The following is a 13,550-nucleotide window of genomic DNA, read 5'->3' on the forward strand; positions in this document are numbered from 1 at the left end:
TGTTTTGTAAAGCATTAATGTAATGTGCCATATTTAGCTTTTACTAAGTGTATCGTATTTTACTCGCTTCACTATCTGATCCAGTGATTTTAGCTGGTATCAGACCAATAGAGATTAATATCACACACAAAGAGAAAGTACTATTGCACACAAAAGCTTTATTTAAATAGAAAATCCCTTGAGATGAAAAGTGAGACCTTATATATCAGTTACATAATATATAATACAAAGCAGTGAGCTCAGGACCCACAGGTGGTTCAGAAAAGAGAGAGATTTTTCCAGCTTTGTAGTCGTGGTTTTTGTCTATTTATGAAATGGTGTTGTAATTAATTTACCAAACATCTGTTTTTGAGTTGAACAGATAACACAAGTAGAGTATGAGATCTAAAATTAATAAAACCAGTACTGGTACTCAAAATGGTAAACTTAAGAAGTACTGAGCCACTTTGAGCAGTGGTCACAATAGTTTATAAAGTAGGTCTCCTGATAAAAAGATGGTTAGAACACTGATATGGAGAATAAAACAACAGTCAAACTGTATTAACAGACAATATGATAACAAGTTTAAAGTGTTGAAGGGGCACGAAATGGCTCAAACATTATCACATGGACATGCGACTGTTAAAGATAACGTGTGTAAGAATGAGTGACACCTAAAGGTGAAAGACAGTATTTCATTTCTGTGTTTCCATTCAGGGTTTGTTTATGCATAAAAAATGCACATAACAACAGGCTGATGGACAAACCCACTATATGTCATGTCACTAAACACAGTTTATGCTTTTGCTGAAGTTGAAATAAAAATATTAGAGCGGCTTGAGAGAGAGTGCAGCATGTGTGAAAGTCCATCAGCGCCGCAGTTATTGGAAAGCTTTTCATCTCACCACGCTTTGAAATGTTCCAGAACTGCTGGTGAGCCTCGTCCAGATCGCTGTCTGAAAGTGATTGAACGCACAAATGCAAAGTGATGCCAGAGATCTGCTGTCCATTAAATCTCAACAAGTCCATTGCACTCAACCAAGAGGAAATATAAAGAAAGAGAGAAAGTATTAATGACTTCACTGAAATTGATTGAGCACATTCATCACAGCACTTACCTTGAATTGTATATAATAATAATATAATACACAGGGATCTCCCTGGTCAAATGAAGTCTTAGCACTCTGCACTGTGAGCCGCCACCGGCTTCCTGTTGTTGCTGTGTTTATCCAAGCATCTGCTGTTGATTTGTGGGATTTTCCATGTGCTTGTAAAGAGGAGAGTGATGATTCTCTCACTGACGGCAGCTTCTCTCTTTTCCGGCACATAGTGTTTTCTTTAGTTGTCAGAAAGCATGAATAATCACTGATGTAAGATATACAGCGCAGTATGAATCTGTTATGTAACGACGTTACACAGAGAGAGATGAGGAAAACGGGGCATGATGGGTAATGACAGGAAATCAATGTGAGAGATAATGAGAGATGATAAGATGAAAGATGATGTGATGTGAGTGAAGACAGAGATGAGCTTTGATTCTTTTATAATCAAGGAAAACTTGTGTGGCTTTTTCACCACAGTTCCAGCTCCATTCGTAGGTTTTTTTTTGCTTTTCCATTAGCGATAGTTCCTGGTTCTTTTTTAGTACTTTGTGTTTCCAAGTGAGCTGATGTGATGTGATGAGACATTTTGATCAGTTATTGGGTAAATGTCAGGTGAGATTGTCACAGCGCCCCCCCCTGGTGCGGAGAATAAAAGTGGTTTAAGATGAGTGGATGGATGGAAACATAATAGACTCACTCTCCCTCAGTGAGAGTAAATAATGAGAGAGAAGAAACTTAATATGACGTAATGAATTAAAATGATTGTGACAGAGTTAAGTGTGTTTATTACAGTCATGAGATGAACCTGCTATGACACAGAAAGAGAAGCAGCTCCACCACAGTGGTAATAAACGTTGGTCCAAGTATTTCAGAAAGTGCTGAACTACGGGGATTTCTGAAGAGAATGTTCTGAAAACCAACAAATATATTTTTTATGATTTTAATCATTTTTAAGTCTTAGTTTACATAAATACATCAGTACATTGGGCTTCATATACTGTAGGGCTGCAACTAAACATTATTTTCATAATTGATTAATCTGTCTATTATTTCAATGATACAGAATATGTTTCCCAAACCTGGAGATCATGATGTTCTCAAATGTCTTATTTTGCCCGCAAACCAAATTGAATCACTTTTAATTATTTCTTTGTCATGTGGATCAAAGACACCAGAACATATTCAGATGTAAACAGCTATAAAACACAACAAGCTTGATTGAATTGTTAGGAGAACATTCCCAACTGATTGATTATCAAAACATTTTACATTGATAATTGATTAAAAACTGATTTATTGTTGCAGCCATTGATCCACAATGGCTCTTTGACACTTCTCCTTAAGCCTCAGGATTCAGCTGCTGTTGATCATTTAGTTTTAGGGGTTATTTCCTGACATAAAAACAGCAACAACAAAAGAAATAATAAGAATACAAATTTATACTGTAGGGCATCAAGTGTTTACTGCGAGGATCTCAGAACCATGATAGTTTACAGATGTTGGCACATGGTGCAGGACCCTGAAATCAGGCCTGTGCGTCTCCTGCTGGAAGACAAAAAGAGCAGCATCATGGCCTCGTTGTGGAAGTGTCCTGTTGACAGCTGAAATTAGGATTCATTACAAACCCGAGGGATCGGTGCTAACAGACACTGACAGGCAAATGATTGATACTGACCTCGAAAGGTGTCTGTGCAACGAGACAAAATCATGCAGCAGAAAGTTTGACAGATGTTAATAGATGTAAACTTTCACCTTGTTTCCTGCTTTCTGCTCAACCACACGTCTGAGTTCTGCCGTGATGACAACTACTGATGACACTTTTCACACATAGTGTGCTTGTCGTGCTAGAATTTAGCAGGGAAATATTCAATACCCCATAAAAGCTCTGCTTTCCTGTCCTCCCATCACTTACCAACCTTACCTCACCAACCTTAGCGACTTAGTCTCCTTGTTCTGTCGCTGACATCTGTCCTCAGTCTGATGATCACACTATCCTTACAAGAGCTTTCTCTCTCTCTGTCTTGACAACAACAACAAATCTTCTCGCACAATCTGTGCTCTGCAATGAGGGAGCTTTGCACCGTGACATTGCTGTTTCCCTCAGCTGTGGTGTTCCCTCCTTGCAGGTATTCACAGACACTCACACGCTCTAGTCTGAGGTCAGATTGGGATCTTAAATAAGGTTAAGTATGAAAATGTAGACGGCTAAATGACTTAGCAGTGCCAGTGTGAGACAAACTGATTGACTTTTGGTTTACTCTCAGAACTGATGCTTCCCTGCTCCTCGATCTTATTACAGCAGGATCCACTCTTTCCTCCTCAGGTTCTGTCTTTATTACAGCACCATGTCATGATACCAGGGCTGTGAATGTCTATGTACTACAGTGTAAGGATGAGCATTAGCGCTGCAATTTCAGAGCTGCAATCATTTTCATTTTTGTATAATCTATTGATTCATTTCTGGATCAAACGCTTTTGTTATTTGGTCCATAACATTTGCTGAAAATGTAAAGGTAGAGACGGTGGTGAAGTTAGTTTGAAGAAAGCACACACTGCTGGATTAGAAGGTGTCAGTGTGTGAGATTGAAACGTCACATACTGTGTGTGTGTGCTGTGTTACAGTTTCATAATCTCCGAGTGGATTGTTTCAAATTCACCATCACGTGGAGAGAGAGATAATCAATATCTGTAGCGTGTATTTGGTCTGTGTGCAGGATGTTCGTGTTGAGTAGTGAATATTCAAATAATGAACCAATAATCCCACCAATAATAATAATAATAATACTTATCCAATAATCCCATTTACTAATTATCTTCTTTAGTCATGAGTAAACCCTCCAATACGCCGCTCTCCTCCTGCTTCTCTGTCAAATGCTGTGTGAGGCACAGATTATTCATACAGATTAGTGATCAGCATTTTTTAATCTGCTGCATTGTGGGTGTTTTTGAAAAACCATCCAAATTAAACTCCATTTTTCTCACTACAAATAAAAATCTGTCAACTGGAAGTATGTGATGCACACAGAATATGAAAAAAACAAAATGTATTATTATTAAGCCACATCAATTTACTGTACTTAAGTATCAAAAGTCATTTTCTGATATAAAAGTGAGGCATTAAGGTTGAGCCATGGTGGATCACTGGTAGAGAGAGTTGCCTTTCAACTGGAAGCTTGTGGGTTAGGGTTAGGGTCTGTAACCTGTAACCCTAACCCAGTGTGAAGCAGCTCATCAAGGCTAGAGAAGCTCTATATAAATACAGACCAAAATATCAACTCTTCTTCTTCTGATTTTATTTGGTAGTAACGAGTCACAAAGAGAGTTAGAGGAAATGTAGTGGAGTAAAAGTTGCTTTTTTTGTATTATTTGTATTTGTACTTCTATATTATGGGAATTATATTGATTGATGACAGCGGTGGTTAAAGGTTTGGGTTTGGAACTTTGACAGTGGACACTCGTCACTGTGAACGTCTGCTCTACATAAAACATTCACAAAGGCCTAAAGCAGTGATGTGATTGTCATGGTGATGTCAGATGAGTCAGCTGTTAAATCAATTGATTGAACTGACTTTATAACTTTCTAAGTCTTAATGCTGCGATAACGCATCGATGAGTGGAGTCAGACCACACTGTTGACACTGTGTGTGTTTTTATGAGCTCTAATCACAGATTACATCCCACAATAGCCTCTGATGTCAGTTGTAACATTTGCTGAATATCATTGAGCAGATACGTGTTTGGAGAAGATGAATCAGTGTCATTTTCTAGTTTTAACCCTTTAACACTGAGCGTATCACTGGCGACACACTTGTTGGCGGTTTGTGGTATCAGAAAAATTCCATTGTTTTCTTCATTAAACTGTTAATAATACACTCTTTTAACATGCAGTCAACGGCAACTGTCAGATATTATATACAAGTACTTACTATTCTGGATTAATAGGCCAATAAATAAGGATAAATAAGGCTGCGGTGTTAAAGGGTTGAGAGCTTAAACAAAAACATTGTGTGAATGTAACAGCCAAGCACCTGAGTGATGACAGCGTTTATAAAGAGGTCAGATTCACAGGATGAAAGGACGGACGGACGGACGGACGGACAACCAAAACCTCGTGGTCGTTCTTCACAGACACAAAAGCTGCAGCATGTTTTGTTTTCCTGCTTCTCATTTTAATCAAGCTGAGGTCATTTGCAACTCAATGCAGACCTCACTTCCTCAGCGGTGAGGGAATATTGAATATTTGCAAATGAGTCTCTCTGTAGCAAAGATGAAGCTCCACCAGTAGTTATGGAGTCATACATGTTTCTGTGGGTCATTGTGATCAATGAAGGTGTGTGTGTGTGTGTGTGTGTGTGTGTAGCATGTATTGATAATGTTAATGTTGTCCAGTCACAAACCTCACTCTTGACTTCCTCCTGAACGGAGAAAAAACTACTTCATTGTTTTTATTTTTTGTTTAAAAAAATAAATCATTATATATATTGGAAATCCAGCCAGGAAACGTGTGATAACAGAAAGTCAAAAACACTACTTTATTTTCTGAATAAGGTTCTGAATTTTGGCAAAGGTTAGACTCTGAAGGTTTAGAACTATTTGACTGGAAAGTCTATGCAATCGCCTAAAAAGCCACTGTATTGATTGACAGAGACAGAGACAGCAAAGCTGGTGATGTGGTAGAGTATGAGTCGGGGACAGGCGTATGTCAAAGCCCATTTAATCCCACTGGTGCATGTTAAAATAATATTGAACCTACATTAGAAGCTGGAGCTTTACTTTACTTTAGAAAAAAGAGTGCACTTTGTGTTAGCAGTCAAATATTTATAGTGCTTTTTAAATGTGGAGTACAAACATCTCACTATAACAGATTATAAACATTCCTACACTGGTTTATGCTCCATTTTCATATACTGTTTATATCAGGGATTAAATGTCCTGTGTATCTAATAAAGTGGTCAACATCACTGCTGGATATAAGAATCAGTTGTGGAACAGCAGGAACACTGAGAGGCATTTTACAATGGTGTTAGAAGAGTCTGAGATTAGATTATTTTACTGTGTGTGTGTGTGTGTGTGTGTGTGTGTGTGCGTGTGTGTGTGTGCGTGTGTGTGTGTGTGTGTGTGTGTGGTCAGACATGATTCACCTCATCATGACTTTATTCCCGTCTCTGAATGAGATTATTGTTTATCTGACACTGAGTAAATCAGCGTCTGTGATGGTTCACTGAAGGAAAAGTCATGCTTTGTTTCTTGTGCTGCTGCAGTTTGGCATGTGTTTGGTGCCACCTGCTGGTGCAAAGCTGATGTGAACCTCTGGAGGAAAAAGGATGCTTTTTATCTTCCATCACTGTCCACTCTCTGTGATTCACCACACAGTGATCACATTAATCACAGTAATCCTAGAATTTACACGAGGTTGAATTCATGATATTTATGAGGCTCATTTTCAGTCAGCCTCCAAAGTTAGGAGTTATATAAGTGACACCATCTGGAGTGTGTGTGTGTGTGTGTGTGTGGGCATGCATGGGCATGGGACCCATTAATTTTTTTATGCAGGTTAGTTTATTTTTTATGTTTGAAATACTATTTGCAGCCATACTATTTGTAAATGTATTTTAGTTTCATTTTAGTTGAAGGACTGCAACCAAGGATTATTTTCACAATCAATTTAATGAATTCATTAGTTGTTAGGTCTATATAACGTCCACAAAATGTTGACAAATGTTTTCCAGACCTGAAAATACTAAATAATAAATCAGACTGAAGCTCACTGCAGCAGGAATATAACTCAGTGCTTTGTCCATGTGTTCACTGCAGCTGCAGGTTGTACAGGTTTCATTCACATGATCTTCGAGTTTGTGCCACTGATGAGACGTGATGTGTGGATGCATGAGGTCACTGACGTATTTCTTCATTTTTGCTATTGTTCCTGTTCCTTTAACCTTTTTCTTCATTTGTCTGTCTGATACTGATGAAGGTTGTTGTTTTCCAGTTTTCCGATGTTCATTTTCTCTCATTTCCTCTTCATTCTTTCACTGAATCTCCATCAGCGAAGCCTCCTCCTCATATTTTGCTCGATCCACTTGCACCCTTGCCTCCTCATATGCTACTTCCTGGGTTTTGAAGCTGGATTTTGCATAAATGAGATCTGATGAACGTCTTTTGTTTTCCTTGTTTCTGCATCACTGGAGACATCGCTGTCTGCTGCTGTGACAGGAGCTGCTCTTGATTTTGGAGGATGTTTCAGAAAAGTTTTCCAGTTCCGGTGATTTTTCTTCATCCTCCATATCCTGATGTTTGTGTTCGTCGATTCCCAATGGCTGCCCTGATGTCCTTCTCAGCTCTTGAAGAGTTTCTCCTCCTGTTTCTTTGGTCAACAGCTCCTGAAGCTCCTCTATCATCTCCTCTGTCAGAGCATCTTCAGATTCCAGTGTCTTCACGGCTTTATTCATTATTCTGTTGATCCAACTCGTGCAGAATGTCTCTCTAAGACTGAGACGTTTCTTTCTTCTCGATGTTGACATTTAGATCTTTTCAAGTTCTCTGTAGACAAAAAAAGGTAAGGTGTTGCCTTTACCATGGCCACGATGACTCAGTGTTCATTTTCTGGAATATGTTCAAGGTCCAGTATGTTAACATACACTTATGTCTGTAATTGCCTTAAAATGAGCCTTTTTTATGGAGTTTGCCACCATTTCTCTGAAGCTTATGATGAAAGATAGCGATGCTCACATAAAAACCTGATTAAAGACCTGAAAGAAGAAGAAGAAAAGTCGTAATGAGAGTGTTTACATCCTTTGTGGTACACTAAGGCTACGGTGGTTTCCTGACACACTAGGGAAAGGAATGAGCAAAGCAATCGTCTGTTTCAAAGCAGAACTGTTTTTATCTGATAAATGTTTGACATCAGTCAGTGTGGAGAAGGTTTGTCCAGCTGCTCAGGAGCTGCTGACGACAGCTGCCTCTGACAACACAGAGGTCGAGTTCAGTGTGGATTGAAATGACTGAATGTTTCAGTGGCACTTTGACTTCACTCACAGTTGACTTTGACAGTTTAATACAAGAGGACGCTCATGTTTTCAAGAAAAGAAGTCCAACAACCATAAAAACCAGTGGACGATGTTGTTCCATCCACATGTAGAAAGAATATGAAGGGTTAATGTTAGGGATGGAACAACAGCACTTTTTAGTGTGGGTTAGGGTTAATGTACCGATAAAGTCATTTTAGACCATTGAGCTGTGACGTGGTTAATAACACGTTTGTGCTGAGTCATTCTCCAACTGTGGAAACAAAAAGAAGAAATAAACATCCCAAACACGACTCAGCTGCTGATCTGTATTTACATTTTTACAGTCTGTGCATCGTGAAGCATGCCATATATAGGAGTTAATTTTAAGATGGCAATAATGCAGCATTATGGATGCAAGTGATTAAAAAAACTCACTGCAGTTAAATTATAATGAATTTCATCTCGTCTATCGTTAAAATCATGTTTGCTATTTTGATTATGGCTTTCTATTTTAGACTTTAATGAGATCAGAGCGATCTGTAATGCTGTGGTGTCTCTGAGTCTGTCTGTCAGACTATGTGTTGGACTGACTGATAACAGGTGGCTGCTATTTCCAAGTCCTCATTATGACCACAGGCCATAGTCTCCATAAACTCATGTGACAACATTACTTTTTATTCCCCTTTTTTTTACCATCTGCTCATTTCATATCTACCTCATTTGTCACCGTCTTTTTCTTTATCTCTCTTATTTCTCGTGGTTCTCTGTCTCAACATAGTTTTATGTTATATCTGTATGTTGATTCCATTCTCAGGGTGAGAGAAGCGTCGTATAGCTGCTGCTTCTCACTGGCAGCTTCTCTGTGTCACATTCACCCACAAATGTGTTAATTTGTTGGCCTGACATGAGTGAGCTGCCTGGTCTCTGGTGTCTGACGCTGAGCTCAGGCGACGATTCCCGACAGAGTTTACATCTGCTGTTGACACCGGCTGACACGTGGTGTTGGGATGAACACCTACGCACACACTGACTTGTTTTTGTGTCTTAGTGAGGACACACCTGAGACATCATTCTCCAGTCTCTTACCTTAACTTAACCCTGAAGCTCCTCTACAGCATTATTAATGCTTTAATCTTGTGTGTAACTGCGCTGCACTCTGATCTTTAAGTTCATTAGTATCAGTGGTTTTCTGTCATTTACTATGTCTGGTTTTAGTCCGACTAATTTCATGCAAATGTACAGACTGTGGTAAATATTGCATAACTGGGTGCAGCAGAAAAGTCCACGTGTGAAGCTCCATCAGGTGATAAATCAACAAAAAGTAACAGACTGTGACTTCAAACCCAGTAAGATTGAATAATTCCTTGTCAGTGTATGTTGTGATGAACTTCCTTCATGGACTACACCTCATTTAAATTTTAGATTCACTTTATGCCTCATCACAAATTGAACAGTGTTATGTTCATGAGACCTTCAAGGCCGAGACGCGTTTATGACCCAAAGACTGCTGCTCGTGCGACGCTTAAAAGTCAGAATTAGCCTGGTTTTAATGAGGACGTGACCTCTGTGGAGGGTAATATGTTGATGAATATTTCTCAGGCCAGTGAATTCAGACGTGAACACTTTTGGTATACAGTTACAAGACCACTGAACAGGTGATATGTGTGTATTTGTACATACATACATACATACATACATACATACATGTATGTGTGTATATATATATATATGTACAAAGTACTGTGTAGAAGTCTATGGCCACCACCAGCTTTGTTGTTTTGGTGTTTGAATTGGAATCGTGACTGAAAGTTGGTCTTATGTATTAGCAAACTGTCAGTAAGTGTCTTGAAACGTGTTGTAATAGACATTTTACAGCATATATTTATAGGAAATAGTAGGAAAAACAAAATGTCTCATTTTGAAACTACATGTACATATTTCCTCTGTATTTCCAGTTAAGTGGGTGAGAAATAATGAAACTGAAAGTTCATTATAGCTTTGCTAAAACAAGACGACTTTTTGCACTGTGTTGTAAATACACTGTATGTGAAACTGACCTTGAATGATGTTGACAGATCCAAGTGCTCGTCCTTTGGTTGCTGAGTAAAGTCTGATGCGTCTCCTCCTCCTCGTCATTGAAAGCCTCTGTGGCTGCGGTGTTTGCATATTGGCTTTTTTGTTGTTGTCTATAACTTGTCCTGTTGATGTAGTTGATGATGATGATGATGATGATGATGATGATGATGATGAGCGTCACATGCAAAATATGTCCCTATATGAGATGGTGTTGACCTGCTGCTGCACCTGCACTTACATCTCCACCTGTTGTTTTCTTTACCTTCACCACAGAAGTGATGCTATGTTTGTCTGACTGAGCTGATTTTGGTGCAACTGAGTTGAATATAAATCCAATGTCAGGGCAGCGTCTTGACACTGGAGAACTGGAGGTGTGCATTCTCTCAGAGTTTTCTGTCCTGGAACTAAGGACTTTTTTGTGTCTGCTACGATATCAAAAACTCAAGTATATAACAATAGTGATATTAGTCTGATACTGTCGTTTTAGACCATTTATGAACTATGAAGCTGTTAACAACACATTTGTGCTGAGTCATTTCAAAGACATTATTCTCCAACTATGTGACTAAAATTGTTCTCCTAATCAGAGACGAGAGGTTGAGATGAGAGGTAAAAAGTGAAGGTGGAGAGCAAAGAACAATAATCAGACCGAAGGGCAGAACATTTTCGAAAAAGCTTCATTTGTTTATCGACTGTTGCATTGATTTGTGGAGAGCGACTCTGTTCCACGCTGGGTGAGAAGATTTTCAACAAAACTCAGGGACTTCACTCCCAGTAGCTGCTTGCATTTGATTCATTGATTATATTTTTGAATCCCAGCGTCGATGTCATGAGGTGTGAATATAAATGAACTGACCGTTGTAGCAGAACCTGCTGTTTTCTCTCTGTTCTGTGTCTGTCTGAGATCGTCTTCACTGATAAAACTGAGTGATGGAGGAGAAATAACCTGCAGAGAAGCTTGTGTCACAGCTGAAAGTGTTAAATAGACCATTTCACTGTAACAGGCGACTGGTTTTAATGTTGTGTCTAATCTAACGTGTATATTTGTCATATATATATTTATATATAGTTTTGAACCAGCGACCTTCCAGTTACAAGCACAGTTCCTTTAAACGGCTTATTATGAATAATAATTGTTAGTTTCAGCCCTACATGTGAGTGATATTTGAAAGGCTTGTCACATGTTTTTGTTTTATAAATTCAGATTTTTTGCTATTTTTACAACAACTTTGTTAACCTCAGTTATTTTGCTCAGTATAATCATGACAGGGACATTCTTATCGTCCTCTGTCCACTGTGTGTGTGTGTGTGTGTGTGTGTGTGTGTGTGTGTGTGTGTGTGTGTGTGTGTGTGTGTGTGTGAGTAATAAACAGATGGTGGACGCCCTGGGGTTCAGTGGTGCAGACATGACAGTGGAGACTCGGGCTAGAATAGGGATTTGTTTATATGTACATCAGTGTGTAGAAAAGAAACAGCATGACTCATTTTATAAGGACATAGAATTCACACGTGTGTGTGTGTGTGTGTGTGTGTGTGTATAAATGGCAGTGCTGTTTGTAAGGTTATGCTGCTGAGACAAAAGCTTCAATCACCAAATGTACAAAACTACAAGAGTGAAGCGTTTCCCAAAGTCTGTGTGAAGGGATTGTGAAAACTCTTGTGATTGTTGCTTTATTTCCCCTCGATAGATGTGAGCAAAATGGACTGTTGTTTTTGTGTTTTTGTGTCGCGTTCCAAGCTGTGATCATGTGTTGTGTTGTGTTGTGTTGTGTTGTGTTGTGTTGTGTTGTGTTGTGTTGTGTTGGACAAAGCTCAGCTGCTGAGGTCATAAGAACTGCTGATGGACACACAAGGCTCACACATGAAAGGGACAGCTGTCGTTTCCTCGGCTCTGACACTGTTGTAATAAAGGAAAACACACACATACACACACGCACACAAGTATAAACAATAATACAGTACATATATATATTTGTCGCTGTGAGGACTGTGATGATGCATTCCCTGACCTCTATATTCTGATATCAGTGTCATACTGAGACAACAACACATGAAATGAGAGAACAGTCGGTTCTAGGATGGTGTTTCCAAGGGTTAGGGTTAGAAAATCTAAGGGTTCCCAAAGCAGATCCCTGAGGAACACCCTTATTGTAATGTGATTGTAATTCTAGCCTCAACCTTAATTGAACTTTTGAAGTTGTGATGTCAGAATAAAATCTGTAACTTGAAATGCGTCTATCATGCACTCTCTCTCTTTCTTCTGCCGGTGACTCTGTGAAACCTTCAGTGTTCCTGACGGCTGAGCTGCCGCCATCTTTGTCTGGTCTAACCCTAACCCTAACCCTGGTCTAACCCTAACCCTGGTCTAACCCTAACCCTAACCGTGGGGATGAACACAACTTGTTATTGTGAACTTTCCAGATTAGGGTGAGAGAAGCGTTGCGGTGTTGTGGTGAGAACAATTCTGGCTTAATGAGGAGGAAGTAAAGCACAATAATGAAAGTGAGAAAAGAGAAGAAGAAGAAGAGACCGACCTATACATTTACACTTCTACATGCACTCTACAGGAAAAGATGCAATACTGGTAAATGCAAAAGATGGTTGTGTTTGCACTAATATCTGCAGTGTTGCTGACCAGTGCACACATTAATAGCCTTTACTTAATCGCACATTTACTTAAGGCCGTCTTGTTTTTACAATTAAAGTTAAAAGAAAAAGTCGCTATGTCAGCATGGCGTCTCTGTGTGGAAGAATCCACTCAGCAGCAAAGTTCAATGGTTGCTCAACAGCTTCTGCCACATTTTCCAAGAATGATAAAAGAGAACTTGCAGATTAATGTTGTCGGTTTCAATTTGACAAAGATCCACATCAGTGATGTTTTTGAAGAGGTTTCTGTGTTTGGACTAATGGTGATGAGATCTGAGAAAGTTATAAGTTATGTGTGTGTGTGTGTGTATGTATGACTTTGCTTTTGTCACAATTCTATTGACTTGGTTTTCACTTAAACTGATTTTTCTTCTTAAACTGAGTCAAAGAGACAATAACGTACCAAAAGTTCCAAAAATCCTTTCACATCATTGTCAGTTAACTGCTATAGTTCACTGCACCTGCCAATAATAATAAGTTATAATAACAAGCTTTTCCCTCTCAGTGTTCACTGAACTAGTTCTGCAAGAAAATAACATTTAATTTAAGAGCCTCCTAAAACAGACACATTTGTGAACGCACTTCAAAAAAGCTCTGAAAATAGAACCTTTACTACTTTTTGAGATTATTTGGCAACTGATATACTTTTAGTGTCCGATAATCAAGCGACTAGATTTTTAGGTCCTTTGAGAAAAGAAAAGAAAAACTAACCAAAGATCTAAATTTGACATCCCCCCTC

At 38.9% G+C, this 13,550-nt stretch overlaps 1 protein-coding gene across 1 annotated transcript in view; it reads left to right on the plus strand.

The window, feature by feature from the left end:
• The window catches only part of LOC310939456 (multiple C2 and transmembrane domain-containing protein 1-like), a 104,530-nt gene that overhangs the window by 1,201 nt on the left and 89,779 nt on the right, over positions 1–13,550 (plus strand). The gene's annotated exons all lie outside the window — the stretch shown is intronic.

Source organism: Microchirus variegatus (assembly GCF_963457635.1).
Source record: "Microchirus variegatus genome assembly, chromosome: 17".
Classification (NCBI taxonomy): Eukaryota; Metazoa; Chordata; class Actinopteri; order Pleuronectiformes; family Soleidae; genus Microchirus; species Microchirus variegatus.